Source organism: Solanum lycopersicum, chromosome 5 (assembly GCF_036512215.1).
Source record: "Solanum lycopersicum chromosome 5, SLM_r2.1".
Classification (NCBI taxonomy): Eukaryota; Viridiplantae; Streptophyta; class Magnoliopsida; order Solanales; family Solanaceae; genus Solanum; species Solanum lycopersicum.
In genome coordinates, this window is record NC_090804.1 from 22,075,962 (window position 1) to 22,103,501 (window position 27,540).

At 32.5% G+C, this 27,540-nt stretch overlaps 2 long non-coding RNA genes across 2 annotated transcripts; one reads left to right on the top strand and one right to left on the bottom strand.

Annotated features, from left to right (window-relative positions):
* Window positions 1-1,113: 1,113 nt before the first annotated feature.
* On the bottom strand, window positions 1,114-26,315 carry LOC138348541 (uncharacterized). The gene is made up of 2 exons (XR_011221219.1): window positions 25,471-26,315; window positions 1,114-1,772 (listed from the first exon to the last, which is right to left on the bottom strand). It is a non-coding gene; the product is annotated as an uncharacterized lncRNA (long non-coding RNA).
* On the top strand, window positions 13,908-18,237 carry LOC138348542 (uncharacterized). The gene is made up of 2 exons (XR_011221220.1): window positions 13,908-16,509; window positions 17,976-18,237. It is a non-coding gene; the product is annotated as an uncharacterized lncRNA (long non-coding RNA).
* Window positions 26,316-27,540: the final 1,225 nt, after the last annotated feature.

Sequence of the window (27,540 nt, forward strand, 5' to 3'; positions counted from 1 at the left end):
CATAAATGTATATTATTGGTACATGATGAATGATGAACTAAATTATGGACGTTAGTTGATGACCTAGGACTCTCTACTTCCTAGTACATGTGAGATGCCTTGTATTATGTTATAGTATGATCTTGTAGCGACTTTTACATGATTTATTTTATGATTAAAGTACATTTATCTACTGCCCTACATATGAATTATTGATGAACAAGTTGCATTGATCAATGATGATCAAAGGGTGAGAAATTGATAAGAATGCTTATCTCTTCTACTTTTCTTATAATATTGTAGTTGATGAAGCCTTGTATGACATTGTGTGGCATGGTCCATGATACACTCAAACTTACTTCTCAAATAAGAAGTAAAATAGTCGTGTCAATTAAATAACCCAACTAGTGAGGTTGGGATCGTTCCCACGAGGAAAATAGTCTAGACTTAACTTCAATCTATTATTACTATTGTTCAATCAATGACTTCCTTGGAAACTAAAAACAATAAAAGTGGGGTTTCTATTTCTAAATGAAAAAAATAACTAACACAATTGAAAGAGACACTTAACAGCTTTGAATGTTGGATTTTAATCAATTAATCAAAGTAACTAGGGTTTACTTGTTCTCCATAGGTTCATAACTTGATAATTCTAACTATAACAATTCTTTCCTAGTATCTTGCATGTAAAGTGATAAGTTATGTATTTCTAAATCCTTGGTCCAGCATCTAGAAAATCTCACTCCGCACCTTGGTCCGGCTACGTGTGTTACTATCCTAACCCTCATCTTTACCTCATATTAAGCATCGTATTCGATATTTGACTAAGTTATTACCTCATACCAATCAATACTAGCCTATTAGATAGTATACACCAAATCTATGTTGATAATTCTTTTCCTACCTCCTTGGTCCGGCAAGTAGCACTAAGGCGAGTTCTAACGTTGGCCATCCGTTAAAAAGACTTCTAAGCGAAAGAATTATTAATACATGCAAGACACTATTCTAGAATCGTTATTTTAGTTAGGTTTTATCTCATTATTTTCCTATGGTTTCCACAACCCTAATTGTGGAGTTTAGTTACTCATAGTCATAATCAGAGTATTCAAATATATTAAATAAGAATTCATGAACTTACTTCAATGAGAAAGAGTAAAATCCAAAAGTTTGCCACCAACAATCACTTGCAAGAATCTCAAAGTAATCAACAATCTCACAAAAAGTCTAATGATTCTCAAAAGTCTAACAATACAGTATCTACTAATATGATGTCTAACAATACGGAGTCTAACCTCAAAAATGAGGTTTTTCGAACTATTTATAGAAAATAAAAACCTAATTAAACAAGGACTCTATTTGCTGGAAATCTGTCAAAACGCGGCTGGGTCGACGGACCTCGCAACGGATCGTCGTGGTCACGATGGACCGTCAAGGACTCCGACGTCCCATACTTATGCAATTTCTTCTGCTGCTCTCTTCATTACCCTCGACGGCAAGTATGATGGACCGTCATAGGCACAACGGTCCGTCGAGGGTCTTCGTTCCAAAACACTTCAACTCTTGGAATATGGGTACTGGGATTACTTCTCTGAACTTCATGACGAACCTGCAGGACGGACCGTCATAGACACGACGGACCGTCACAAGCTTCGTAACCCCACACTTGGTCAGACTTCCCCATCTTCCTTCAGCAGCTGCACTACGCTGCCACCTACGGACCGTCACAAGCTTCGTAGGTGGTCTCTTCTGCATTTCTTCGCTCAAAATCTCTACATTCATCTTTGGACAGATTTCTTGCAAAATAAAGAGAAACTTATATAAACATTAGTACAAAAAGGCTTTTGGACACACTAAACTTAAGGAAAAAGTATTAATAATACCGTGAAACCACGGTATATTAGTCCACTTATGGTGATGTATTTACTTTATTTTCAATCTATATATGTGTTGACCAAGGCCATGAAGGCAAATTGATGAATATATGAACGTGTGCCTATGATGATATTATGTGAAGATTATGCCTACTTTCCTATTCTAGTTGTGATGTAGGGTGTATGGCTATTTTGTAAGCATATGTATATCCATGTTAGGGTAAAGCATAGGTGCTTCCATTGATGAGTAAAATGTTTAATAATCCCTTACCTATGTACCCCTATGTGAACGCATGAATAGCACAAGTTAGGAGTCTTAAGTGTAATATGAAGTTGGCTTGTCTCCTATGCTATTGTGTGTTGTGTGGTTTATGCTTGAAAGAGTATTATGGTCTAAGAGGGTCGCTGGCTCAATATATTGTTGATAGCCATTATGTGATCATGTTGACCAATGTACACACATACTCACTTTACATGTATGTTACAAGTAGTATAGGTCATGGTGTCTAAATGAAAGGTAGTTCTCATATTCACTAGTGTCTACTACTATGCATGTTAAATCAATGTTTATGAAAGCATGATATGTGTTTACTTAGCTAGGATGACTTGATAGGCGTACTAGTATGGGAAAGGGTATGAGACTTTGCCTATGCATTGCACATGTGTACCAAGATAGGATAGTTCTAGTTTTGGTTTCTATATGTATGAATATGGTGTATGAACATGTGTGTCTTAATGTGTCATGTGAAAGGTTTGCTCACATATATGTATACACACACACATGTATGAAGACCTAGTCAACAGAGGGGCCTTGAATGGTGTGTTCATGTGTACCCTGAACTAGGTGATGCTTTACATATTCTATGTTCATGTAAAGGGATTCTTTACATGATTTAGGTTGATGAACTTCCATCTATGACCTATAAGTTAAGCATATAAGGGGATGACTCTCCTAAACCCATGTTTTATAAATTAAAAATATAATAAAGGTTTTCAATGAAGGGAACTTATCTTAGCACCGAGTGAACTTGAATATGAGTGTGTGTCCCTTCCTATGGTAGGAAGGAAGGTCACCATAAATCTCATAAGGTTGATAACTACAATGCCTCAATGTGCATAAATAGGGTTTCCATAAGTGAATAACTACAATGCCTAATCTTGGCATAAAGAGGGTTTTCACATGTACCTCCAAGTTCCATAACTATGTTGCCACCATAAGATACTAGCTAGTGGATCCACCTAGAAAGCTATGTCACATTTGGTTCTACTTTGGCCGGTAGACCACCTCCTTTCGGTGTGGGATTCTATGACACCAGATTCCATGTTTAGCATTACATGGTCTATGTCGGTTAAGGCTATAGTTTCCTTACTGTAAAATGGACAAAGGAAGTAAATGACTAGGACCCTAACTATAAGGACTTAAGGGAGGTTACTTAGGATAGGTGGAAGTAATGAACCCATCTAGACATTGCACAAGTAGCTCTTAGGAAGTTCTAGGAAGGTGTTCTAATGCATGTCACTATGTATGTGTTATTTATGCATGACATTGTAGTATTTGTCTACTTTTTATGAAGATGTGAATGATATGAGTCTTTATGCATTATGTTGATCTTGTTGACTATATAGTGAAGGTCTTGACTTAACTATGTCTATGTTATATTATACTTCTATGATGGTGTGTGTTGCCTTGTATAGATTGTATATATGTTTTCTTGTGGCTTTAAGGTGATGCATTGCACCAAGTATCACTAGAGGATTACTTGGGAAGTTAATGAATAAAAGGGGAATTAGTTCATTGTTAAAGGAAATGAGCTCACTGTAAAGTGGCTCAAATGTGTAATAGATTCGATAAGTGATATTATGAAATATTTGGCCTTTGAATATGCTTATATGAAGCATGTGAATGATATAAATGCTATTCTTTAAAGGTTTTATAAAGATTTGCTAAAAAAGGCATGAAGTATGATTTCAAGAAAATGTCCCTTTTAAATGCATGTTTTTGCATGGTTGCCATACTTAGTGCATTCTTGTACTAATCCCATTTTTCTCTACTTTTTACACAAAATGTAGGTTATGGATGCTCAAAGGATGTCTATATGATTAAGGAGCTTGATATGTGATTCTCAAGCTCAAGGAAAGGAATCCTTAAGTCCAAAAATTTCCTATGTTATGGTTTACTGTAAAGTCTTAAATATTGTACTTATGTCTATGTTTTAAGGGTCGTGTCCCTAATGTATCCTAATGATGTTGAGTCTAATATGGCAAAGAGACTTAGAGTCTATATATGTATTATGACTTATATTTTATATATATATGAAGTGATGTTTCTAGCATATGATGTGCTATGAAAAGTTTTAAATTTTCCGCTAAATTTATTATGTCGATGCGATGAATGATAACTATGGGCTTGTATAAGACCTCTGAGAGGTCAAGTACGCTATGTTACATCTAGGGGGTGATCCTCGGTTGTGACAACTCCCAAGGGTTGTTCTTCTCTATTGACTGAATCTCCTCCTCCATGGCTTGTCTCTACATGTTGTCAGTAACAACATCATCAAAATTCATTGGTTCACTATCAGAAAAATAGGCAACACAAAAAATCAAAATTAGTAATTTCTTCTGTATCATCATAGAGTTCTTGGATGCTCCTCATCCTATGTGGTCTTTCACTTGAACTCTCTTGAGAAGATGGAGATGCAACATTTGCTGGTGAAGGAGGCTGGGTTGCATCATTTGCTGGTGTCATGGTCTCCTGTTCTTCTTCATCTACGAAGTATGGAAGAAAATCATATGTTTTTTCTTACGGAGCCTCCCAATTCCATGATGCTTTTTCATCAAATTCAACATCACGACTCACCACCACTTTGTTATTGCTTGGATTGTACAATTTCTAGCCTTATGAACTTGCGTTATAGCCAACAAACACATACTTGACACTCCGATCGTCAAGTTTAGCTCTCCCTTGATGTGGAACATGAGCATAAGCTATGCTCCTAAAGATTCTCAAGTGCTTAACACTTGGCTTTCTTCCGCTCCATGCTTCTTGAGGTGTTTGATCTCGTACATTTTTTGTTGGAGACCTGTTGCTCAAATAAACTGCACAAGAAACAGCCTCGGCCCAAAATTCTTTTGGTAGATGTTTAGATTTCAACATACAGCTAGTCATATTAAGAATTATTATATTCTTTCTTTCTGCAACTCCATTTTATTGGGGAGAGTAAGATACCGTTAGAGGGCGACGAATTCTACGAGATTGACAAAAGTGATTAAATTCTTTTGATGTGAATTCGCCTTCTCTATTGGACCTTAATGCTTTTATTTCACCACTTTCTTTTTCTACAAGCTCTTTGAAATTTTTAAAGGCAACAAAAACTTCAGATTTTTGCTTCAAGAAGTATACCCAAGTCTTTCTACTAAAATCATCAATAAAGAGAAAGAAATATTTTCTTTTACCAAAAGAAGTTGGATCGATTGGACAACACACATCAGTGTGTATAAGTTGGAGTGGCTTACTTGTTCTTGATGTAGTCTCCTTTGAAAAACTCCTCTTTTCATGTTTTCCAAGAAGACAAACTTCACACAATTGATTTGGATGGTTAAATGACGGTATCCCATCAACCATCTTCTTTTCTCCCATTGATTTGAGCGCTTCAAAGTTCAAGTGCCCAAATCTCATATGTCAACACCATGAGTCATCTTGCAAATTAGCCTTCAAACGCTTTGCGTCGATATTTTGAAGATTCAAAGGAAACAACTTATTTTTTGCCATATGAACTTTAGCAATTTAGTTGGTACTTGAATCTCTTAGCCAAAGATGCATATTTTTCATATGAATATCATATCCTTTTTCAAGAAGTTGACCCAAACTCAAAATATTATTTTTCAATTTTGGCACATAACAAACATTGGTAATCAATTTATGACCACCATCTTTCTAGGATATCAGAATCGTACCTATCCCTTCGATTTGGATCTTTGAGGTATCTACAAAAAACACATTACCTTTCATAGTCTTCTTTATCTCCACAAATTTATCCTGGTAGTCACACATATGATTACTTGCTCCATTGTCAACATACCATGAGCTGCAATCATCTTTATCTTCTTCTTTGAGTGTAATAATAGTATTGACTCATTTTCATCTTTGTTGTTGTCAACAAGATTAACTTTCTCTTCAACATTACTACGACATTTCCAAGAGTAATGTCCCATTTTATGACAGTTATAACATTCAATTTTAGATTTTTCATACCTCATTTCATTTGTACCTTGATAGGCTCCACGTCCTCTGCCTCCTCGTTGACCACGATCACGACCTCTGAATGACTGGTGACATTTATCTTCATTTTTGAAATGGTTGGTATAATTTCTTCCTCTTCCACAGCCTCCACGGCCTCGCCATTGTCCATTTCCTTTGTAACTTTTCTCACGTTCAAATCCTTTGAAGGATACATGAGTTTTATGAAGTTGATCTATTAACTCTTCTTTTCTCCCTTTCATTTTCTCTTCATGGAACCTTCCAATTGTTCTACCGTCATAGAGTCTAGATCTTTAGACTTCTCAATAGCACACACCACATAATCAAATTTAGGTATTAAAGAACGAAGTATCTTTTCTACCGCACGCGCATCACTTACTTCCTCCCAATATCTTCGTAGTTGATCTACAACAACCATCAATCTTGAACAGAACTCCGAAATGGATTCAGATTCTTTCATTTTAAAAACTTAAAACTCAGCCCGTAGAGTTTGAATTTGTATATTCTTTACTTTATCAACTCATTGAAGAGAATTTTGTGAAATCTTCAACGCTTCTTTTGAGGTGGTTGCATCAGTCACCTTCTCAAACATTTCATCATCCAAACATTGATGGATTAGAGTGAGGGCTTGTTGATCTTTCTTTCTTGTCTTTAACAATACCTCCTTTTCATTTGAGGGCAAAGTTTCCTCATTTGCGGGTTTTGTATACCCTTTGTCTACAATATTCCAAGCATCTTAATAGCCAAGAATAACTTTCATTCGTAGACATCATTTTTCGTAATTTTCTCTTTTGAGTCGGGGGTATTGAAAAGACAACGGACTATTATTTGTCATGGCTCTGATACCACGTTATTGGACAAATTGATAATCACACCCAGGATAATGTCCAAATTAAATAGCAATAGGAAGAGAGTAACAACAACGCCAAATATTAAAATGGGTAAATATGATACCCGAATAAGTAATACAATAATATTAATGAAAAACTTGGTAGTGTCAAAAGACTACTACTCAACACTCTTTTATTTCTTACAACTCACAATAATATTACTTGCACACTATTTTCTCACAAACTAAGAAGTAGTTTGTGGATTACGCTCTCTACTCTCTATTGCTTCTCTATTTTGGTGTGTCTTCAAGTGTTCAATTGCTACTCTATTTATAGAGTTTTTTTGAACACTTGTTTACATCATCAATGACATAATGTGGTAGCAAATTTCAACAAAAATTTGGCTGTCTAACTCTACTAAACTTTGACTACCTACTTCCACAAATGTGGCTACCAACTTTCACATTGATGACTATCAATTTTCACATTTGTGACTTGTAATTTCGACAAGTATGACTGCCAAATTAATTGTTGCCAAGATTTATTTCCATAGATCATATCCTTACAAGTGTTAAAGATAACTAAAAGTGTGACCTCTATAACAATATGAAAGTTTGACGGATCTCATAATAGAGTAAAGTAAACGAAAAAGTGACATCTCTCAGGCTCTCAAAGAAGTAAAAATACAAAGGGAATAATAGACTTTAGCATAAACTTTTTCCTATTAAAATTACACAAATCATAATGAGTCAATTTCAAGAGTTCTTTTGCAGTGTTGAGAATACACCTTCATGGCACATACAAAAAGTGAAGGATAAAATAGCAAAAGAGTCGAAAGAAAATCAATTTGCTGATATTAACAAAGGTAAAATAGTGAAGCCGACAGATATGTGTTGATTCTTTCTGTCAGCAACCATTTGCTGATATTTGTTTCTTCATGTTCTTGACCTGCGGTTTGACAAAATAAAACACCTGGCGGGATATATTAAAATGGGATAAGTTCTCATCTGATAGATGTAGATGTTGTAGTAGGAGTAAAGTTGGGGTAGTGATTTTCTTATTTCTTAGTTTTCTTTAATCCAGATGTAGTAAGTCTAGAGATAGTACTATTGAGGTTTACTTTGCTTCAAGAAAACTAATTACTTGCTTCAAAAGCCCCTGAGAAAACAAATAAAAGGGATAAAACTTTTCCAAATATTGATGTTGTATTTATTCAGTAATAAACATAAACTACAATGGTTAAGTTGCTAAGCAATTAATTGGAAGGGAAGACTATCTATGGACACCGATTAGAGACAAAGATGAGCTCTGTTAATTTTTTCTTGTGCCAAGTGTTTGCAAGATTCGAATTCTTCTCTTTGAGTTTGTGCTTATTGCTTCTGTGTCTTGCTCACAATTTAGGGATTAAAAAATGCCTCTTCCTCTTTTTTTCTTATATGTGTTGCTCACTTCTAGGAGAACGGCTACAATTTTTCTTTTTTTTCATTTAATAATGAGATTCTTAAAAAGTTTTTCTTCAGTCTAGGAAAAAAGAAATTTCTATCACTTGCTAAGGTGATATCATTCATACATCAGGCTATTCAAATAAGATACAAGCATTCCCGGAAACTTCATGGCACTGCGTCAAATGCTTTGGAAAAAAAATGTGACACCAAAGCTATAACTTCGTGAAAAAAATGAGAAATCACAAATATACCTTAATTTGTTGGTAATAGAAAATGATAACTTCTCTTCTTTCACTTTTCCCCTCTGTTTGGTCTTTGATCTTTTCTTTTAAAGATGAATTTCAAAGAGGCAATAATTTTTTTCTTTTAACTATGTTATAAAATTACAATGGCTGATATAATCAGCCTGGAATGCAACATTTTTAGGTGACTAAAGTCTAAATATATTCAGACACACATTGCCGGTGTATCAGATTGACCAACCATCTTTCATGATGTCCACTTACACTATAGATCGGTTCGATTCAATTTTGTATTATTAAATTATTTTATTGATATATTAAGTTATCAGTTCGTAAAATGTAATAAATTAATAATTAAATTTAATAAGATAATTATAAGTTATTTTCATTTATTCGATTAATGGTTCTTAATAATTTGTTTTTTGCTATATGTGATGAGATCGATTTTTTTTCACATGACACTGGCTTTTCAAAGTTGAAAATAGAATTTTAATTAGTGAAAGATATATGTGATTTCTGTACTTTGTCCTATATATAAATGAGTAAATAAAGATTGCTGAAGGATTATAAGAAACATTATTTATGTTGAATCCATCCCATTGTCTTAGTCAACTTTAGCTATTCAATTGGTACAAGCAATTGTTAAAAATGAATAGTAATTGGAGTTGAAAAGAAAAGATTTGGTAGTTGGCAAATTGGTAACATTTGCAACCATTTTTGACTTTGCTATGTTTACATATGTCATTAGTGACATAGGTATGGTTTTATCCTTCTATAAATAGAGCATTCTTGCTCATTTGTAGAATACACCAAGTTAGAGAGAAAAACCATTTTGAGAGCAAAGTGAGGTATTCCATAGACTATATAAGAAAATAGTCTGTGAAGAAAAATAAAGTGTGAGCGATATTTTAGTAAGACGGAAACCAAAAGAGTGTTGTTCCTTTTGAGTGTGTAGTAGTCACTTTGAGTGTTGTATTCGTGACTACACAGTATAAAATTCCTTACTATAGTAATATCAGTTGCTCCTCTTGGCCCGTGGTTTTTTCCCTTATTCAGAAGGGTTTCCACGTAAAATTCTTGGTGTCGTTATTTTCTCATTTTATTTCCATTAATTTTACCATATATACTTTTGTGCTTGTCCGCGTTTTCCCAACAAACTGGTATCAGAGCCAAGGTTTTATCTGAGTATGCTCTGTGGTTGCAGCACAGTCTGAACTTCCATATCAGAAAAGATTTATTTTGATTTGCGATAACTATATTTTTTGGGGAAAACAATGGAAGCCAACACAAGTAGAATGGTTACTTTGAATGGTGTTACTTATGCCATTTGGAAGGGGAAAATGGAAGATCTGCTTTATGTTAAGAATTTTTATAAACCAGTATTTACCACTGTAAAGTCTGATAATATGACAGATGAAGAGTGGAGTTTGTTGCATAGACAGGTTTGTGGATTCATTAGGCAATGGGTCGACGATAATGTGTTGAACCATATCTCTAGAGAAACACATGCTCGAACCCTTTGGAGCATCTTGAAAGTTTGTATGCTCGAAAGACTAGAAACAACAAAATGTTTTTAATAAAGCAGATGTTGAGTTTGAAGTATCATGATGGTTCTCCGATGAAAGACCATCTGAATAATTTTCAGGGGATTATGAACCAATTATCTGCTATGGGCATCAAATTTGATGAAGAAATTCACGGCTTGCTTCTTCTTGGTTCCTTACCAGATTCTTGGGAAACATTTAGAACGTCATTGTCAAATTCTACTCTGGATGGTGTAATCTCTATGGATTCCGCCAAGAGTAGTGTCTTGAACGAAGAGATGAGAAGAAAAACTCAAGGTTCCTCTTCGTCGGATGTCCTGATAACTGGCCCCAGGGGGAGAAATAAAACTCGTGGTTCTCAGCATAGAGAACAAAATAGGAGCAAATCCAATGGCAGACTTAAGGATATTGAGTGCTATCATTGTGGCATGAAAGGGCACACAAAGAAGTTCTGCAGGAAGTTGAAGAGGGAGAACAAAAACAAAGAGGAAACTAAAGAAGATGGCAATGAAAACTGCCTAGCCACCGTCACCACCGAAGATCTTGTTACTATTCTTGATGAAAACATGATAAATATTGCTTGTGATGAGTCAAGCTGGGTTGTGGACACTGGTGCCGCATCTCATGTGACATCAAGGAAGGATTTTTTCTCTTCCTACACTCCTGGTGATTTTGGAACCTTGAGTATGGGTAATGAGACTGTTTCTAGGGTGGTTGGTATTGGTACAATTTGTTCGGAAACTAGTGTTGGAACTAAACTAGTTTTGAACAATGTGAAACATGCTCCTGATGTTCGTCTGCACCTAATTTCTGTTGGTATTTTAGATGATGAAGGATATGTTAGTACCAACGGTGATGGAAAATGGAAGCTCATTAAGGGTTCCTTGGTTGTGGCTCGTGGTAACAAACGTCGTGGTCTATACTGGACTACGGCCTCTGCTTGTGTTGATATGGTGAATGCGGTTGAGAGCGATAACTCTTCAACATTATGGCACAAGAGGCTTAGCCACATTAGCGAGAAAGGACTTAATGCTCTAGCGAAGAAGAAATTATTGTCAAATTTCCAAAGTGCTAAATTAGAAAAATGTGAGCACTGCTTGGCTGGTAAACAAAATAGAGTTTCCTTTAAGTCCTACCCTCCTTCGAGAAAGACAGAGTTGCTTGAGTTAGTGCACTCTGATTTATGTGGTCCAATGAAGACAAAGACATTGGGTGGTGCACTTTACTTTGTCACTTTCATTGATGATTGCTCGAGAAAACTTTGGGTCTATGTCTTGAAGACTAAAGACCAAGTGTTAGGTGTCTTTAAGCAGTTTCAGGCTTCAGTTGAAAGAGAAACTGGCAAGAAATTGAAATGTATTCGTACTGATAATGGTGGTGAATATTGTGGACCATTTGACGAATACTGAAAGCATCAAGGTATTAGACATCAGAAGATTCCTCCCAAGACCCCTCAGCTTAATGGTTTGGCTGAGAGGATGAACAGGACCTTGATGGAAAGAGTTAGATGTTTGCTTTCTGAAGCAAAGTTGCCAAACTCATTTTGGTGTGAGGCTTTATTGACCGCTGCACATGTTATTAATCTATCTCCTGCTGTTGCTTTGCAAAGTGATGTACCAAATAGTGTTTGGTATGGAAAGAATGTTTCCTATGACCATTTGAGAGTATTTGGTTGCAAAGCTTTTGTACATGTGCCGAAAGATGAGAGGTCAAAATTAGATGCCAAGACAAGGCAATGCATCTTCATTGGATATGGCCAAGATGAATTTGGTTACAGGCTATATGATCCAATTGAAAAGAAACTTGTGAGAAGCCGTGATATTATTTTCATGGAGAATCAAACAATTGAAGATATTGACAAAGCGGAGAAGGTAGAATCTTCAAATTTTGATGGTATAGTTCATCATGATGAAGTTCCTCACACAAGTGTGCATGATGTTGTTGGGTTTGATAATCATGGTGACACCCAGAATCATGTATCGAATCAACATGTTGATGTTGATAATAACAATGATATTGTTATTGATGATCCTGTTGCTCATGAAGTTGTGGACGAATCAAATATTCCGCTTTGGAGGTCCACAAGACAGCGGTTTCCTTTCTCCCGTTATTCACCCAATGAGTATGTGTTACTCACTGACGGGGGAGAACCTGAATGTTATGAGGAGGCCATGGAAGATGAGCACAAGAATCAATGGATTGAAGCCATGCAAGACGAGATGAAGTCTTTGCATGAGAACCACACTTATGAGTTGGTAAAATTGCCCAAGGGCATGAGAGCTTTGAAGAACAAGTGGGTGTTCAAAGTTAAAGTTGAAGAACACAACTTGAAGCCCAGGTACAAAGCTAGCTTGGTTGTTAAGGGATTCGGTCAAAGGAAAGGTATTGACTTTGACGAAATATTTTCTCCTGTTGTGAAAATGTCCTCGATTCGCACAGTTCTAGGTTTGGCTGCTAGTCTTAATTTAGAGATTGAGCAGATGGATGTGAAGACGGCTTTCCTTCACGGTGACCTAGAAGAAGAGATTTATATGGAACAACCTGAGGGCTTCAAAGTAGATGGTAAAGAAAATTTTGTATGCAAACTCAAAAGGAGTCTCTATGGCCTAAAACAAGCTCCTAGACAGTGGTACAAAAAGTTTGAATATGTTATGGGGGAGCAAGGCTATAAGAAGACTTCTTCAGATCATTGCGTATTTGTACAAAAATTTTCTGACAATGATTTTATCATCCTTTTGTTGTATGTGGATGATATGTTGATTGTGGGCAAAAATACTTCCAAGATTGACGAGCTAAAGAAAGAGTTGTGTAAGTCCTTTTCTATGAAAGACTTGGGTCATGCCAAGCAAATTTTGGGCATGAGAATTACTCGTCTTAGAGATAAAAGGAAGATTTATTTGTCCCAGAAGAAGTACATTAAACGCGTACTGGAGCGCTTCAATATGAAGAATGCTAAGCCTGTTAGTATACCTCTTGCTGGTCATATGAAGTTGAGCAAGAATATGTGTCCTACAGCTAGGGAGGAAAAAGAGAACATGGCCAAAGTTCCATATTCCTCCGTCGTCGGAAGTCTAATGTATGCAATGGTGTGCACTAGACCTGATATTGCTCACGCAGTTGGTGTTGTCAGTAGATTTCTCGAAAATCCCGGAAAAGAGCATTGGGAAGCTGTGAAATGGATACTCAGGTATCTTAGAGGAAGCTCAGATGAATGCTTGTGTTTTGGAGCATCAAATCCAATCTTGAAAGGCTATACAGATTCTGATATGGCAGGTGACCTTGATAACAGAAAATCCACTACTGGATATTTGTTTACTTTTTCAAGGGGAGCTATATCATGGCAGTCAAAGTTGCAGAAGTGTGTTGCACTATCTACAACTGAAGCTGAGTATATTGCGGCTACTGAAGCCGGCAAGGAGATGATATGGCTAAAGCGATTTCTTCAAGAGCTTGGTTTGAATCAGATGGAGTATATTGTCTATTGTGATAGTCAGAGTGCAATAGACTTGAGCAAGAACTCCATGTACCATGCAAGAACAAAACACATTGACGCCAGATATCATTGGATTCGTGAGAAAGTGGAGAATGAATCATTTCACATCAAAAAGATTCACACAAGTGAAAATCCTGCAGATATACTGACCAAGATGATACCAAAAGACAAGTTCGAGTTATGCAAAGAACTTGTGGGTATGATCTCTCTCTAAATAAGTTGAAGATACCTTCTTCCAGTAAATGGGACTGGAGGGGGAGATTTGTTGAATCCATCCCATTGTCTTAGTCAACTTTAGCTATTCAATTGGTACAAGCAATTGTTAAAAATGAATAGTAATTGGAGTTGAAAAGAAAAGATTTGGTAGTTGGCAAATTGGTAACATTTGCAACCATTTTTGACTTTGCTATGTTTACATATGTCATTAGTGACATAGGTATGGTTTTATCCTTCTATAAATAGAGCATTCTTGCTCATTTGTAGAATACACCAAGTTAGAGAGAAAAACCATTTTGAGAGCAAAGTGAGGTATTCCATAGACTATATAAGAAAATAGTCTGTGAAGAAAAATAGAGTGTGAGCGATATTTTAGTAAGACGGAAACCAAAAGAGTGTTGTTCCTTTTGAGTGTGTAGTAGTCACTTTGAGTGTTGTATTCGTGACTACACAGTGTAAAATTCCTTACTATAGTAATATCAGTTGCTCCTCTTGGCCCGTGGTTTTTTCCCTTATTCAGAAGGGTTTCCACGTAAAATTCTTGGTGTCGTTATTTTCTCATTTTATTTCCATTAATTTTACCATATATACTTTTGTGCTTGTCCGCGTTTTCCCAACAATTTAGCTAAAAAAAAATTAGTGACGGTTTAGTTAGAGATTATTGATAAGTTTTATATTTTTATTAGTAATATTTATTTGAAAAATGTAACAATGATAAATATAACTTTTGTTTAATTATAAAATGAACAAATATAACCCTTTCCATTTCTAATCCCCTTGACCAACCATTGCTTTATTTTATGGCACTACTTTTTACAAAAAAAAAAAAATGGCATTATTTGTTTCCATGACCCCTTTGTATTAAATAAAAAATCAAGGTGAGAGAATGTGTCGAAAATTATGTATAATTAATAAAGTAGTTTCCTTTGTTAGTATTGCAATATTTTTTCTGTTATTTTTCTAATTTCATTGCTAAACACCAACAACAACTTAGAGAAAAGATGTCTAAACAATTTTTTAAGTAATTAAAATTAAAATTATTCTCCTATTTGTCACAACTAACAATATAAATTTGATTCCGTAGCATTTTACAAATTCTTTTATTTTATTTTATGTTCTTTTATCAGGTCAATCTTTATTTCTTATATATAAAAAATCTAAAATAATTGTTTTCTTTCTATTCAGCTTACAAATAGTTATAATAGAGTATTTCCTCGTTATATTCTACTCAGTAGAAAATAGTATTAAAGGAGTCACGGGGGTCATGAATTGGTTAATTATAATGCTCAACTACTAAAAAATATCAATGAAAAAAATAAAAATGTGGTTAGAGATTAACATAAATATAATAATTATGATTGAAATAATTGGTAATTGGACATAGTATCGACGTGTGGTTAATTAGTACTTTGCTGAGGTATGTACTGGCTATTTAAAATTTTGAAATTTATAATGAATTGTCAACTTATAGTAGTTGAAGTATACTAGTGATTCAAAAACATCTAACTTTGCTTATGAGAATTTATAGGTTAACTGCCATAAAAATTTAAAATTGTTTGATAGACTTAAAATTTATCTCATTATCGGTATCATATTTTGTCTATGTGTGATTGAATGTGAGGACCATTGGGTCTAGTTCTGTAATTCTTAAGGTTTGTCTATGAAAGTTACTGATCTAGCATTTCGATAGTATTGTTAAAAGTTTCATATTCTTGGATGTATTGTTCGATGGATGGTTACTTGATCATTCTCTTCTTTGAGGTTAGATAAGTTTAATTTTCCCTTAAAGAGTACCTCATATCTAAAGGTCATTTTTTGTATAACATAAGCTCGTGGAATGTTTATGTTGTGAGAATGAAATATTCATAAGATTTATAATGATTTGTGCATTATAAGTGTTTGGTGGTTGATTTAGGTTCACTTTTGATTGAAATCTGTATTAATTCAACATTTTATCGTGGTTATGTGAAAAAGATTCCATCTAATGGTTGTTTCAAGGTCCTTGAGAAAATGTTGCATATGTTTGTACAATTAGCTTTGATGGCTATTGAGAATACATTGATTGTTAGTTGAGTTTACGTACAACAATAGCTACCACTTGAGTGGTAATATGACCATATTTGAGACATAGTTTAAGAGAAGATATAGCTCCTCTGTTGGTTTGGTTGATGCATTTGAGGTAAGACATTGGGAGATTGAGCATGATATGCACAAAAGATATTTACATATTTTTGTCGATTCTTGTATCATTTTTTTTACCCTCTCCTTCTTAAGATCGTTCGAGGATACGAACGATGAGAAAATTGGTATCTAATGTAACGACTCATTTGATTGTTTTGAGTACTAGAGATTTTTATTTGATAAAATATTTTTCGATAGATTCTAAATGGGTGTTTTGGACTATTTTTAATTATAACTATAAATTTAGTGAGGTACTTTCAATAATATATTTTATTGATGGTTAAAGAAATAACATTAAAATTAATAGTGAGTTACTTTAATTTTATCGCTTTTATAATTAAGCATATATAATAATTAGGGTAAGATATTAATCTGTAAAAAAAAAAAAAAGAAAAGTAGGCGAGAGAACAATACCTTACCTGGCGCCGTCTATCGAAGAAGACCGTTAAGGTAACTGCAATTTCCTTAAATAAATTGTAAAAGATTATAGTTACTACTAGAAAGTTGCATGCTTATTGGTGGAATAGGTAGTTTTGTTGTCTCTGAAAATTATTGTTTCTTCATGTATTAAAGGGCTCCACGTGATTTTTTTGTTTTGGTTAAATATGTTAGAGATAAATTTTAATAGTTAATAAAGAATAGAAGCCAAATATTATGTTAATTAGAATTGGGAAGAATTGTTTGTATAAGGAATTAGGACCATACTACTGCCATTAGCAAATATTGTTAGGAACTAAAAATCTTAATATTGGGTTCAATAACTGGCGTACTAATTAATTGGGGCTTCTTTAAAATAATATAAAATGCATTAAATAATTATTTAATGAGAACAACAAATGGCTTGAGAATTGATGTTTACAAGTTATATGCTATGCAAAATTGCATAAAGTTGCAGGGAAGTAACGTTCTGCCCGTGGTAATCTATTCCCAATAGTTCGTTAAAATTGAGTTTTAGTATATTGAGAGAGGTAATTAAATATTAGTATGTATCGAATTATTTAAACTCCATCGAAGTTATGCTAATTGGAGGATTTAAGACTTATCTTAGGTTTGAACTTTAGGAAATTGATTATAAAATTAGGTGAGTTTTTGGGTTTAAGGTAGACATAAAATAATATGAATGTTTATAAACTCGTCAACTTAAAAATTATGCATATATACTTGATAGATTGAAAAGGTTCAGAAGTATTGAGGAAAGAAAAAGCATTGGAGAAGTTGATTGCTTGACTTCGATTCTTCGGTGGAGGTAGGTTATGATTTATGCTATTTGATGGTAAACTCTATAGGGATTGATATGCATTGGATGATGTGTGAAGTTTTCTATGTACTTGATTGTGTGGTTGTGTGTTTTGTGATTGGTCTGAAATTCTGAGACCGTGAAATTTATATTCTTGAAACCTTTTTAACGAATGATGCCTTGAATAAAGAAGGCTTGATGAAATATTATCATTGAATTAAAAGTGGTGATAATAAATGATAAATTAATGATATAATTGGATCTGAGTGTCACGTTTCGACACGGTATAATTGAATCGAAGTGTCACGTTCCGACACGACATTCATGGATCGGAGTGTCACATTCTAACACAGTATAATTGGATTGGAGTGTCACATTCTGACATAGTAACATTAAAGGAAAAAGATATTGAATTCACTTAATGTACTCAATCTCAAAGAACTCTATTCCCCAAATGGTTTGATTGGAGGCATGAGTCCTCATGGATGATCTTGATATTGTTGAAACTGGCTCATGTTGTTTGTCCTTATCACATGTTAAGTGATATAGTTGAGTTCATACTATTATTCATTTTATTTTAGTTTCTTGTTTTGTTTGATCGATGATACCTACTCACTATATGTTGCTCCGTACTGAGCCCTATTTGTATTTTTCTTTGTTTTCCTTTTGTGGAGTGCAGCGAGTGTACCAATGACTTCGAATTGCCCTAAGCTCTAGCAAGTATCGGCATATCAGGTTCAAGGATGAGCTATTCATTCGAGCTTGGGTTGGATTCTCTCGGTCATTACATGATGTCCTTAGTTTTCGGACACAAATTACTTTATTTTTATTTATTTTGGTGTCTTTGATAATCTTAGACTTAGTGATTGGAGATTAGATACCCTTGTTGTGATGACTTTCAAGTTTTAAGAAATAATAGTTAATAAATTTTGAAGCTTCTACATTATTTTATTATTCGTAGTTAAATTATTGGTAGATATTGGGATTTGAATTTCTTAATTCGTCCACCGAGATAATTAAGTGTGGGTGTCACTCACAACTCATTTGGAATCGTGACACCAAAAAATAATAATAATCCTAATACCCTCATTAATTACCAGAAAAATTGCAAGCATGCATATGAAATTACAAATTTAATAGATTTCAATTTCTCTCCTTTTTATTTCTCCATCTCCATTATAATATTAATAATAATAACATAACCTATAACTATATACTTTAATAGATTAACTGAAATATTACCTGATGTGCAGAAGTCAGTTCCTTTGTCGGCGACTGCTTTGCACAGGCTAGTAGTTCTTCTTCCCTCTTTTTTTTTTCTAAAATAAATATATACTTTATTAACTTAATTTTTAATAATTATAGGTCAAATAGTATAGAGTGTTAAATAAATTAATTATTATTTTAATTCATTGACTATCAATTGAGTCAATTATCTATAATCATCCATCAATTAATTAACTAAAGTTAAATGAATAGTTTAGATAATTTTTTCAGCAGTGATTGTACTGAGGAGGATAATAACCTGGCGTGGGGCTTGATGATTAGATGATCAACCGGAATTAAAGGAATTTTCAATGATTAATCAAATTGCAATTATTTTAATATTGAATACATACTCTCCGTATTTATTTGTTGATATTATTGTTGATCAAATGGCATTAAAATTTATATTTCCTGTCAATTTTACTAAGGCTTTTTGTCATTACTTTTCACATGGTGGCACCTTTAATTGAGGACCAGAAAATCTGTTTAGTACAAATTGATAACATTTGTAAGATGGTTCTTTTCTTTGACCTTACTGTTATTAAGAGGATCTCTGCAGTAGCGATTAACTTAGATAACGCCAAAGGCACAGTCTTTTGGAAACAATTGTCTCTATCTTCATGTGATATATATATATTATCGTATTGCAAGATAGTAATACACTTCTTTGGGAGTTACATGTTAGCTCGGGATGTCACATAGACTTACACTCAACACCATTACTCTTAAATTCGAGAATTGGACATGCACTATTCGGTTCATAGACAAGTATAATATCAGCTACTCCTATAGGATAACGAGATTATTCTACTTGTTTTACACTGCCAAATTTTTTTTATATATATATTGCCATTTATTCACTCATTAAAGAACAAATAGAATTGACATTTAAATCATTAATTAATACATTTTCTGAATTATTTAGCCTGATTTGATAGAGAACTTACATTCCATCTTCTTTGGTTGCTCATATTTTCTACACCGGCACCTTACCATGTATGTACATTACATGGTTGATTCTGAGAATCAAAACAACATAACCAAACGTACTCTCTATATATAATAGTTCTTAAACATACAACACTCTTTATTATTTTTTCTTTAGTTAAGTTCAATTATAATTTATATCAAGTAATTCTTTAGACCAAGAACCTGCTATAGGCACAAATAATGCACACAATTACTTGATGCGACTTAAATCCATATTTTTGGTATAACTGTACAAAGTTGTTGAACTCTTGTCTCCTAGCTTTGATTTAAAACTTATTCCCTTTCAGTTTTTTGTACATTAGATAGGATTGGTACAGTCTAGATCTATGTTGCTTGGAAAAAGGTGCATGTCGAATTATTCAAAAGTAGTGTCTTTAGGTCTAAAGTATCCTCTTTATAATAGTTGTTTTCACTCTTTTTACCATCTTATTTATGTGTCTTCTCCTTTGGAAATGCATTGGTTCACTGCTCTTACGACAAACAATTAACACTGTTTTCTTCATCTGAGGTTTAAGTCTAGGGCAGTTGTAATTAGTGGTTACAGGTACATTCAGGTTTCTTTAACTTTGGTAAGTACCTCGCTTTTGTTTGTTTTAATTATTATAGTTCATCATTTGCATGTCTTTTTCTTTTGTTTCTTATTTTTATATTCATTTATCTATTTGTTCATTTTCTTTGATTGTTTTTTTCCTGTGTTCTTTCTACACATGGTTCTAATATCCATAAAGTTTGCGTCTTGAAAAAATCTATTGCAATACAAGACCTTCAACTATAAAAGAATTGAACCCCGGAAATTAGCCGATAAACAAGCTAGGCGTCAAGAATTATACCTGATTATGGGACTAGAGAGAAAAACAGAGCTTCTTTGGCTCGACAGTGAGGAAACAAAGCTTATTTTAAAAATTGTGTCCTGCTCGACAACACTTTGTTTGCGGAGCAAGCTTGCATACCTCTCGTGAAAAGGTAGAATAAAATTGAACATGAAGATGCAAGACGCTCAATGCTTCAAAAAGGTATTGTAACAACCTATCATACTCCACACTAACTACAATACACATTCTTCACTTTATTCTCCCTATTACAGGTATTTGTCAATTACAACGTCCCAACAACAATGTTGTTGTCGATCTAGCTTCTCCAAAAAGACGTAGTTATTATTAAAAAGATGTGAATGTAAATATGCAAATAACGTTACATATGCGATCACAAATATAATCTGCAAACAACTATGTGTATGTATATTACAAATGTCTCAATCAACACCAATGATCACAACTGAAGCAACAAATCGCAAATCGATGGTAACAAGCACCAAATAAATCCAGCAGTAAACAGAATACCGCCATTGCAGCCCCTATGAAAAGGGTAAGGCTCCTCTTCCTCCACTTCATCTTCTTCTTCCTTTTACTAAAACAACAACTCTCACACATACTTTTGCAGGAGGTTATTGCTATAAGTAAACTTAAGCTTTTGTTAATGCACTGCTTTTCCAGAAAATTTTTGTCGATAGGACAAGAAATTGCTTCCTACACAAGGGTAATTTAGTATGTTACTATCTAATTAACTGTGCTTTATAATTTGTTCTCAATGCTTACATAATTTGCTTCACACTTGTGCCTTTCGTGCTTGATAATGCAGTACTTTGTCAAAGTTTTATTTGCCCCTTATATTATACCTTTTTAAAATAAATTCACTGCTACATTATTGCTAAATATACTGATTGATATCTACACTTTTTTATTTTGTTCCGTAGAACTTCAAAGAACACTTGCTATGTTTTCTCTATTTCATCAAATTCTCCTCACTTGTCATATTTCTGATAGAAGAATGCAAATTTTGTTTTTTGTTGGTAATCTGTGATGACTTTGTTTCTTATTATTCTTGGCGTGCTTTGTGGGATGATTGAATTGATTTACTATAGTTTTCTCAACAGTACTAATTGTCATTGTACTCTGATTGCAGAAAGTTAACACACTGCTTATTCTATATTTCACTCAATTTTGGGGATAAAATTGTAATTAAATATGATTAGTTTCTTACTTATGTAGAGAAGAAATGTTATACCCAAGTTAATTTGTGTAGAGAAGAAATTTTATACTTGTTGAAGCAGAAACTGTTTGATGATATGTGTGACTCAATTGTTTTTGTCAAGTTCACCAAGAGTCTTAATTATTATAATAGATGAAAGACAAAATTGAAGCGACCGCACCCTACAAGTTTACATAAAGGGGATGACTTGTAACCAAACCTTTTATATTAAATAATAATAAAAAGGGATGCAAAGCCAAAACAAATTGAAACTTAGTTTTCAGTTATGTATTGCTAAATGTTATGGTTTAATATGGGTTTTCATTTTCATTTTTGTGAAGACCCACTGCATCTACATTACTAGTACAGCAAAAATGCTTCATTTCATTGTATGCATTTTCATTGGGAGGAGAAAATGATTTTATTATCTTTGAAAAATGTCTACTTATCTTATATAGTAACAAGTCAAGTTATCAATTATTGCCAAGCCCTCATCATTGTTATTCGTTTTATGTCTTTTAACTTCAAAGTCATGTTATATAAATACTCAAATGGCTATCTTTTTGCATATTCATTGCCAAAATTGTAATAAATTTAAAACAAGAATATGCATAATGTCCGAGGCTTTAACAAGGTAGGCGACAACCTACCATACTTCATTATTACACATTTACAACTTAAAAATGTTTTTCTCAACTATAGGTATTACATCGTCAAAGGCATGATGACTATTACAAACACCTATCTGTAAATAGCATCACATAAATGCATAGACACAGTTCAATTACAAATGTAATGTATAAATCGTATGCATAGATTTATAAAAGAGCTACCAATATTTGTGACAAGAACCACTTATTTTGTATTGAACCACCATCTAGTATAATATTACATGTGACAATTCTTATTAAAATATTTATATTTTATTTTCTATGATGATATTTATTTTGAATTTCTTAGGAAGACACTTTTTTTGAGATATATTTTTTTTTTGAAACATTTGTTTTAGGACAAAGAAAGTATATGCGTGAATAGTTGCTCTCATCTTTTTCTTAAAATTATATTCCCTCGATCAAGTAATAATTGTCCACTATTGACTTGATACATACTTTAAAAAACAATAAATATTAGGGATACTATAATGTTACTATATTACTAGAGTGAAACGAGATAAATCACATATTTTTAAGGCAAAATTGTCATTTGTCCCTTAAGTTTATAATTATAGAAATTCCCATACATTAACTTGATGCGCGAGATACATTATCGTTAAGTAAGATACATTACATTTTATACACGATGCATACACTAATTGATGTACATTTTTATACATGATATAATAATCTGATGTGCGACATAGATTAATCTGATACGCAAAAATAAGGGATTTTGAGGATTTATAAAACTAACAGGTGATAATTATAATAAAAGAATTTCAAGGTGGATTTTTCTCATTTTTATTAAATAATATTAAAATTATGTTTTAAAAAATATATTACATTAAATAATATTTAATAGTATGAATAAAATAGAAACAGTATAAAGTTATTCATACTAGCTATCACCTTTGGTGATGATGATTGAGGGTTTGACAAAACCCCTATGATCCTATCACATAGTTACATTGAAAAAGAAGTAATCGCATAAATTAAGGCTTAAGTCATGGACGGCCCCTTAAAGTTGTTCGTATAATTCACTTTGACACCTCAATTAGGACTTGTACCTATTGGACACCTCTACTAATTTGGATTTGAACCTTTTAAATACTTTTTTGACAATCACCTAAAAGTATGAAATGTGTGTAATACACTCGCGATGACGCGGAAAATTGACAAATCAATCATGTACATGTGGCATTTTGACGGAAAAAGAAAAAAAGAAAAAAAGAAAAAATTCAAGTGTTGTCATCACTTTGAAATCCTATTCATCACCATAGCCCCCTCCTTCACCGTAGTTTTCATCAACGTCAAATCCTTTTAATCCACTATTCTTTTTTCACATGTGTTTTTTTTTTAAAGTTGAAAATAGCAAATTGCTTATACATAAAAATTAAGCAGTACATGAACCTACAAAATATGAACCACTTATAATTTTAGATATCAATAAAATCATTGACTACATAATCATCTAAGCATATTCATTTTTTTTATTTTAAATCTGATTTGTTAGATATATTTTCAATTAAAAAAATGGAAGAAGAAACAGAATAGTCATTGTATGGGTCTATATTTTTTTCCGCAAATAAGATCACAATATTTAACAAATTTAAAGAAAATCGTAATGGTGTTTCTATAGTTGAATATGATAGAGGGGAGGGGGAAGGAGAGGAAGAGGAGGCAGGAGAAAAGAAAAGGGTGGAAGGTGTTGGTGGCAACATCATCGGTGAAGATGATATTGGTTTTGGAAGAAGTTATGGCTAAGGAAGAAGGAAGAAGGAAGACGAGAGAGAATTAAAAAAAAATCTAAAATACGTTCTGACGCGCTGAGTGGATATGTATTACACCTTCCTTGTTATGTCAGCAAAAAGTATCAAATAGGTACTTATTCTGAACAATAAAAGTGTTCAGTAGGTATCGGTTCTAGTTAAAGTGTCTAAATGAATTATGCAGACAACTATAAGGGGTCACAGATGACTTTAGCCTATAAATTAATGACAAGCATGCGCTACTGCTGCCTATCAGTGCAAACTTTTTGATGAGTAATGTCCGGTGGACGTGAGTGATGATAAATAATAAGGCATAATAAATAAACATGATTTTTAACGTGATATTAACGAATAACTATATCCTTTAACTTTGAATATGTATAAATAAACATTTAAACTATTATAAAATTGAACAAGTAACAGGTGTCCTATATGACATATTACATGTATAATGTCATGTAGGATACAAAATTTTCATATAAGGTGCTATAAAGAATGAATGTGTTCATTTCCTCAATTATATATAAGTTAAAATGTCTATTTGTATACCAAAATTAAAGATTATAGTTGTTAATTAACGTTAAGTTAAAAAATTATATTTATATATTACATTATGGAGAATTTATTTTGTTTGATACTGAAAAGAATTGAAAATTTTGGAAAGGATAAAGGGATAAGCAATTCCTGGCCATTCACTCAGCAAATGTGAAAGATGTCAAAATGCTCCTTCATGTTTAGCAAAAGTTTCTTTTCAAAAGAGATGAGAGTTTCATCCATTGAATCAACTTTCAAATGTATTATTATTATTATTGATTATTAGTATTAGTTAGTATAAATAATCCAAAACATGGCTTAATAACGACAAGATCAAAAATTTTAGTAAGGATATCTAAAAATTATGGTGTGTGGCTATCAAAATAAAACAGAAAAACATTGTACTAGTTGATATTCAAGCTCAGAACGTCTTCATTCAAATGGGCATTCATAATGGGCGTCTTGTTAAGACTCTTAAGAGTGTCCAACTTTACATATATATCCTTTAAATACAAAATTTAACGTGTATAATTTTCCAATGACAAGATGATTAGAGGTATTGAGGGCTTCATGTCTAATCAAATATCACAAAAATTTAAATTTATATTTAAATTTACGAATAATCCATGAATCAAACTAAGGGTCTGTTTGGATTGACTTATGACTTATGATTTATAAGCCAAAAACCATAAGTTAGAATTTTTAACTTATGATTTTTGACTTATTTTTGTTATTTTGACTTTAAAAATAAGTGTTTATAAGCACTTTTTAACTTTATCTAAAAATTGGATCTTTTTTAATAAAACAATCAGCATCTTATCTTATAGAACAATAACTCAAACAAGATTGAGTTACAACTCGAATAAAAAAAAAAACAGAAAATGACTTTACATTAAAAAAATCAAATAAACTCGTAGAAGTTGAGGCATACCTTAGATCCGAGTGAATAGAAGATATATATTCTGTGTAGATCACTTCTAGGCAGACCTCTGCTTTCTCTATTCTCAGAAAACGTACAGATGAAACACTAATCGATGAGATCTGGCCTGGGTTTTGCTGCTAGGAAGACCTGTGCTTTCTCATTTTTGGATGAGAGCTTTACTAAGATCGTTGTGAGGGAAGATTGTTGTTAGCTTGGTAAAATCTCTGCTAAGGTTGTTCACTTGTTTGATTTCACAATATCTTTTGGGAAATAAACTGAAGTTTCTTTTCTTTGTTTTATTTTTCTTTTAAAATTTTAATGAATAGTGAAATTTTAGGCGGCCAATTTTGGTGAAACTATGAAGTTCCCGCCTTTCAATATATTTCAAAGACGCCTTAATTTTTAATTTGTGACCAGTTACCACTTTCTCTAGAGATCGTATTTAGAGCCTTCACGATAACATACGGAACTAAAGACCTAAATAAAATCTCGTCCCAATATATGTACTTTTAGAGACGGGATTATTAACTCGTCCCTAAATATTGGTGTTAAATAAAGCTTTCTCTTGTAGTGAAGTTTTGTATAATGTAAAGTTGTGAACTAAAAATTACTTTGAAGTGTGAATTGAAGGCTAAAGAATAAAGATAGTGACTAGCAATATAGTAATATTTATGTACAAGTAAGTATAGTAAATTACTAGTATTAATGAGTTATCGATTTACCCAATAACTCAATGTTAAAAATCAATACTGAATCGATAACCCGATAATTTTTTTATATATATAAAATCATTAAAAAAATTATTAATTCAGTAACCCAATATTAATAAACCAATATCACTTTTTTTGGTTCAGTTTTTTTTCACCCTCTACTCGCACTCATTTGGCCAAATCATTTTCTCATTTATCATTATTTGTGTTTCATTAGAGTAACTCAAATTCTTCCAAAGAAACGGGACATTTACAAGGTTTCTTTTGATCCTTGTATTATTCTTCTAACAAATATGAAGAAAAAGTTATAAACCATATTCCAAAAACCTCCAACAATACTAGTTTTTTACGTATTGTTTCATAATATATCTTATTATAATCCATTGTGTTTTATAGTATGTCATATCATATTACACTGTATGTATTGGTTAATTGAATATAATGTTTGAACAAATTGAATATAATCTCTTCTTTTCAGTGTCCAATTAAAATTTCAGGGAATATGACAAAATTGTTCATTGTTGGAGAATTAATTGAATGTGCGTTAATTGTTTATCGATGGATGAAATAAAAGGAAAAAAATGATATTTAAATATTATTTAGGTAAGTGCACAAATTTATAACCGTTTATACGACTTCAATTTAAAACTTTATCAAAATTTGTATATTATTATAGATGCTATTCACTTTAAATTCATATGTGAGACTTCAAATTTAAAGTTCAAATTTCAAATTTCACGCTTTAAAATTTAACTTTAAAAAATCAATTTCGCGTAAGAAAAGAAAAATTAAAATATATGTAATGCTACCAAACCTAAAAATAGTAACAATAAATATTGAAAAATCAAAAAAAAAAAAAAGTTTCATCTTCATGATAAGAATTACACTTGAATATCATATAGCATTCAATGGAACAACAAATCAATATATATATATATATATATATGAGGATCTTCAATTAGCCTATGTGGCATGCCTCAATGATGAGAAAAATATATATTTTTATTTTAAAAAAATGGCTTTTTAGATTATTTCTTTTTACACAATAATATTATATATATATATATATATATATATATATATATATATATATATATATATATATATATATATATATATATATATATATATATATATATATATATTGCTATTAATAAATTAGTTAATGAGCATTACACCTCTTAACTCCTAACCTTTCATATTCATAACCTTCAAAATATTTAATATAAAAATTATAACTCCTAAATATTACCCCTATAAAAACCCACTTTGAGATATTCCATGATGGTCATTTTATTTTTATTTTCCTTATTCTTCATTTTTTATACCTTTGATTTGTTTTTTTTTTTTTTGTCTTTTTTGGTCTGAT